This window comes from Lissotriton vulgaris, chromosome 5 (genome assembly GCF_964263255.1).
Source record: "Lissotriton vulgaris chromosome 5, aLisVul1.2, whole genome shotgun sequence".
Lineage (NCBI taxonomy): Eukaryota > Metazoa > Chordata > Amphibia > Caudata > Salamandridae > Lissotriton > Lissotriton vulgaris.
The window spans coordinates 647,930,837-647,937,207 of record NC_141693.1 but is presented as its reverse complement, the minus strand read 5'-3'; the positions used below and the strand labels follow the sequence as shown (position 1 = coordinate 647,937,207).

Here is a 6,371-nt window from a genome sequence, read left to right as displayed (position 1 = left end):
CTGGTACTCAGCAGTAGTGGATCACATTGAGTTCTGCACAAACTGTCAGGATACCAATGTTCTCCAACTGTGTCTAATTATGCCTCCACAATGCATTATTAAATGCGCCAGTATCAGACGTGGCCACACCTGCATATGTGTTATAGGTCGAACGTGCGAGGATCATTCCGAATAACAGACACAGTATCCAAGATAACCTTGATGTTCCATGCTCTCACTATACACACTAAACCAGCGAGGCAGTCTAGAAATGTAGGATACCAAATTATTCTCATGTGAAATAAAATACTCAGCCTTCTCTAAACAATATCAAAATTGCGTGTCGTGTGCAAAGCAGAGCAGGAAAACAAAAATGGTGTTTAAGCTTCTAATGCACTCATGCTAACTTAACAAGATGTGAGTGCAAGGCTCAGCCCACGACACACGCCCTCAATAGAACCACATGATATAAACGTGGGCGAAATAGGAACGCAGTTTCCAAGCCTGAAAGCAGAGTCAAGTTCAAATTTGCATAAAAAATGATTCGCTGTTTGATAGAAAACAGTAACTAAATAATAAAGAATAGGTAGAAAAATTGAAGAGTCTTAATCCAACAGCGTATAAGCACAGTATGTAGCAACAGCCTCCAAGAAGAAGTCATTGTTCTCATCTGAAAACATTTCAGCCATCCAATTCAATAGTGGGAATGAACATACATTTTCCTCAATGACCGGAGCCTCTATCACCATCGGAGGAAAACTCGGGTCATCATCAATGTAACTGGGTGCCAAGAAGTCATGCGCCACTGCAAAAACATTCTAACGTCCCATTATTCCATGTATCGCAGCTAAGGCCATAATCCCGCGGCCAGAACAGAGCAAGTTATGAACCACTAAGGGGCTCATCAGCTGGTCATAATCTGTGTTGGGAGACACCGTACTAGTATATGAAGAGGGGTCCCAGTTCATACAATATCAAAAACACAAACTCAGAGTTCATAAACTGGACAATAATAAAACTCATAGAAATTGACTCAGAGGAATGCTATTTAATATACATCCTCTTTTGAAAATTAATTACCATGTCTTCACAACAAAACACTTTAGAACATTTAGTAACATGCCCAAGACAGGGGGGCGTGGGAAGGAAAGAAGGGTGAGAAGAGGGAAATTGTGAAGGATAGTGTAACAAGTCAAATTAATCATAAACAAATTACATAATATATGGTCTCATCCACATTAAACAATGAGTTCCACATTAGACATGTATGCATTGTCATACACTTATTCATCTATTAGAAAAATCCTATCCCATTTTCAGCTTGCACAGTCACAAATGATCTGTTGCTAACAGGTAGGACCAGACAAGGGTGTGTCGACGTTTCGACCCCAGATGAGTAGGTGACGCTATTGCCCTACGGCAGGGTCTTCCTCAGGACAGGTGGTGGTGGGGTGTGGGGTAGTGTAGAAGGGCACCTATAAGGGAGAGACTACTTAGTATTGGCTTATTTAATTGAAAAAAGGGGTAGGGAGTGGGGGCTGTACAAGCCGCACCAAAGTTACCTACAAGAAGCACGGTGATTCATGTGGCTCCGTCTGATAACGATGTTGGGCCAAAGGCTCCTGATACCAAGAGAGCGTGAACCTAAAAACAAATTAGGCTTCTGTAAGGTTGTGGGCAACAGTTAGCAAATTCCACAACAAACACATGCTACTATGTACAAGTGTGCTTGAATTTTTAAGCATCAAACACAACCCAGCCGGGTTAAAAACTATTTACAAAATCACACGAAGGAGGATGAACCAAACCTACCAAAACAAGGACTGGCCACAATCATTATGTCACTGGGGACATTCCTTAATACAAAATGACTGCTATTCATCTATCACACTTAAACCTAAACATCATAGGGTGCCGATGAACAAAAAATCATCATGTTAGCCAAAGGCTCACCTATTGACGCTGTTGCTTCGTTTAAGTTTTTAAAAAAATTCTGTCTTTCAAAAAGCGATGGACGCTTACATTACAGCACAGGGATGCTCCCACGTGGGTCCCTGCAGAAAAACAGGAAAACGAGAGGCTCGTTTGCAAACTATATCTCTCATGATGTAGAGGGATACAGAGGGATACGAGGTTACTAGCCAGGGATTTCATTTACTCACCGAAATTATGTTTTGAGAAGCGGAGTGAATCCTAACTGACGGAACTGAGCGGCAAAAACTCTGCGCTCGCGCGGGCGTCTCAGCGCAATGCACCGAACGTCAAAGGAACCTGCAGCAGCTAAATGTCAGCACATATATTGCAACCAATGCGCATGTAGTAGAAAGGGCAGAAAGACTTGGCTCCGGTTAAAATTAAGCTAAGGGATGAGAAAGCTCTTATTCAGTAACCAGCGTTCTGATTGTTAATGACATTGATACTGCTACGGTTCAAAACGCACAGATAATTGCGCGCAAATGTTATTATTGCATTTATAAACAATTATTGAAGCAATGTATGTACAAAAATGCACCAAAGATACCGAACCATTTGGAAAACCAAACAGGGTTTAGTTCTTTCTAAAAAAGGTGACTAATGGTCTCCTATTTAGGATTCGTATATTAACAAGTGAATGGGTTACTTATCCATCGGGTGTCCCTAATTGATGGACATGCAGAAATACAGTCGGGGGCATTTTATATCCATACACAAATATATGATTATGGACCAACAACTATTGACACACAGCTTCAAGAAAATAGCATTAAGCGTTTCATTACAATACAAGAATTTAGTTTGTAACAGGAAATTGCAAGATATATCAGAAAAATAGACATTGCATAAAAAACATAGTGCTATAAGCATGCTAGTTGAGCATAATTGTTATCTTGCTCATTCAGGCCATGGAATACAGTGTCCAAATGACTCATCCATTTACTTTCTCTTATATTGAGGATAGATGTAATATTGCCTCCCCGTGGTCCCAAAGAGACTTTTTCCATTACCACCCATTCAAGCTCATCCACTGTGTGACCCATCCTTCTATAGTGGTCTACAAGGTGGGCCCCAATTACCTCACATCTGATCCTGCTTTGATGTTGAAGGATGCGGGCCTTTATTTTCTGCTGCGTCTGGCCTATGTAGGCCAGGCCACAAGGGCATGTGATACAGTAAATCACACAGTTCGTGTTACAATTGGTGAATGTTTTTAAATCTATACTGTGGTGTTTAAACTTGAACTGTTTTGTTTGTACACACATTGGGCAAGCTTTACAATGTCCACACCTATAGTTGCCATTCAGAGATGGTAGGTTCCACAGCGATCTCAGGGAAGGTGGTTCAGGCGTAGGCAGGTATGAGTTAACCACCTGATCTTTTATATTCTGTGATTTTTTGAAGGAGTGCATAGGTAAATGTGGTTGTCCAATCTCCTCAGACACCAAAGGCCAATACTTATTGACGATTTTCTTTATGTTGTTTCTTTGTGTGTTATAAGTAGTGACGCAAATCATCCGCTCATTGCTGTTGTCTGTCTTGTTTTGTGGAATTAGTAATTAGTCTCGAGGGCTGTACCATGCCCGTTTGCGGGCTCTCATGACGAGTCTCTTAGGATACCCCCTTTCCAACAATTTGACAGTTAGAGCTTCTGATTCCAAGAAATAATCATATTTTTTGGAACAGTTGGGCCTTATGCGAAAGAATTGGCCCACCAGTAGGTTGTCCCTCAAGCCTCTAGGGTGATGGCTGTTGTATAACAATAGCGAATTGCGTTCTGCAGGCTTCCGATATAAAGTTGTGGAAAGCTTGCCGTCCTCATGGAAAATGGTGATATCCAAAAAATCGACTCCTTCATGGTGTGACTGCATGGTAAATTGAATATCCAAACATCGTTGGTTCAACCAGAGATGGAACAAATTTAAAGTTTCTTCTGAGCCAGTCCATATCATCAGGACGTCATCTATGTATAGACGCCACATTGTAGCTTGTGCTTGATATGGGTTGTCATGGTTCAAGACAAATTTCTGCTCAAAATCCGCCATCTACATAATGGCCAGGTCCGGCGCAAAAGCTGCCCCCATTGCGACTCCTTTGGATTGAAGGTAAAATTCGCCTTGGAACATGAAGAAATTCTTCCTCATTGCGATGGTTAGGAGTTGGATAATAAATTAAGTAGGCACTGGCACAGGTGCTATCCGACCATCCAGTGCCACACGTATGACCTCCAGAGCATCTAGTTGCGGGATGCTTGTGTAGAGCGATACTATGTCGCATGTCACCAGCCTTTGTTCACCGTTATTGAATTCATTGCAATCCACCAAATTAATGGTTTGCATTGTGTCCCTCAAATAGGTTAAAGTTCCTTCTGCATTTGGTTTTAAGAAAAAGTCAATATACTTACTTAGGGGCCCAAGGATATATCCGCATCCGGACACAATAGGACGTCCTGGGGGTTCTTGCATGTTCTTATGGATTTTAGGGAGGGTGTAGATAGTTGGTAGTCTGGGGTTGCTCTGATTAAGGTACTTGAATTCCAACTCACTCAAGAAACCTTGATCTTTCCCTTCTGTTGTCACTGCCAGGATTTCCAATGCCAGGTCTTTAGTTGGATCACTTCGTAGTAGCTGGTAACTTACGCCGTCTCCCAGTTGCCGTAAGATCTCACTCTTGTATTTCTCTACATCTTGGATAACAATTGCTCCCCCTTTATCCTCAGATTTGATTACAATATTCTTGTTGTCTCTCAGGGTGGTTAAGGCTCTCCTTTCATCTTGGTTGACATTGAATTTTGTATACTTGTGTATAGACAAAGTTTTGTCGACCTCCTTCAGTACCATGTCTTCGTAGGCCAGAATTTGATTAGTCATTGCACTCCTAGGTGGTACAAAAGTTGATGGCATTCTGAGTCCTGTAATGGAAGTGCTGGTGTAGTTTGGACTCTTCCTGAAGAAGTAGCGTAGCCTTATTTTTCTGAAAAATTTAATTAGTTATGTTTTTATTGAACAACAGTTCGGGAGAAATGTAGGTACAAAAGACAGACCCTTTTCAATGATCCTGTGTTCATTCTCCTTAAGTTCATATGAAGATAGATTTACAACCGCGCTCGGTTTCTTGATTACCACCGGTAAACCTTCCGGCTGGTTGCAATCTCACTGTGGCTCTCCTGTGGGAAGTGAACTTGCTTCTGAGTTTGGCCACGACCCTTGTCCCAGTTGGTGTTCTGGCCCCTTGTTGTTCCTCTCTGCCAATTCCCTCTGCCGCGCGGCGGCCGCCATTGACCCTCTCCTAAAAAAGGCTGAGGTTGATGGAAGGGTCCCTGTGGCTGGTTCCACTGGTTCTGATAACTGTATCCCGAAGTAGTGGCTGACTGATCGTTGTCACTGTCGCCACTATAGGATGAGTCAGAAAATGTGGTGAAGTTCCTGCGTCCTCGGAAACCTCCTCTGCCCCTTCCCGAGAAACGACCTTGGGAATCTTGTTTTCAGTAATCCTCGTTAAGGTAGGGGTAGGTGTTCTTCTTTTCGTAGTATTTGATATCCTTGGCCATTTTTTCTAATTTCCTCTGTTGTGTATTGGTTTCAAAGTCCTTTAAGGTTTTTGAGACTTTCTCTAGAGCTTCCTTAGCGTTGGTCAAGGTTTCATCACCAGCAATCTCAGATTTCAAATCCGCAATTTCACGAGTGAGTATTTGCACTTGTTGAGCAGCAGTTTCTACTCCCAGCACCATCCAGTGCCGGGAGCAATTGTTGGCTACAAAACTAAAACCTTCCTTGAATTTAGGCACATCCACGAATATAGCCGGCTCGTTCTTGACCTGCAGGCACACTGGAATGATATTAGATTGCAGGTATTTGGTCAATAAATGGCCATGCAGACGTGTTCTGATTAGTTTCTTTTCTAATCTCTCCAAGCGGGTTAACTTGTCATTCAATGTGTAGTCAACATTAGGTGTATCAGATGACAAAAATTGATTAGACCTGTCCTTAATCAGCTGGTTGATATAATCCTCCGTGTATGATAGTGTCTCGCTCTCTACCATTGTGTAAAGAAAAGGGGGTGAGAATATATTTACAGTGACAGTTATAATACAAATAACCTCGCAGGCATGCACCTGCACGGATAATGTTATAATATACGGGTTAACCCAATAGTACTGGGACCTGGGTAGTCAATAGTATATGAAGAGGGGTCCCAGTTCATACAATATCAAAAACACAAACTCAGAGTTCATAAACTGGACAATAATAAAACTCATAGAAATTGACTCAGAGGAATGCTATTTAATATACATCCTCTTTTGAAAATTAATTACCATGTCTTCACAACAAAACACTTTAGAACATTTAGTAACATGCCCAAGACAGGGGGGCGTGGGAAGGAAAGAAGGGTGAGAAGAGGGAAATTGTGAAGGATAG

At 41.9% G+C, this 6,371-nt stretch overlaps 1 long non-coding RNA gene across 1 annotated transcript; it reads right to left on the bottom strand.

Annotated features, from left to right (window-relative positions):
* Positions 1-1,401: 1,401 nt before the first annotated feature.
* LOC147711359 (uncharacterized) lies at positions 1,402-2,000 on the bottom strand. Its single transcript, XR_015295693.1, has 3 exons — positions 1,933-2,000; positions 1,546-1,623; positions 1,402-1,454 (listed from the first exon to the last, which is right to left on the bottom strand). It is a non-coding gene; the product is annotated as an uncharacterized LOC147711359 (long non-coding RNA).
* Positions 2,001-6,371: the final 4,371 nt, after the last annotated feature.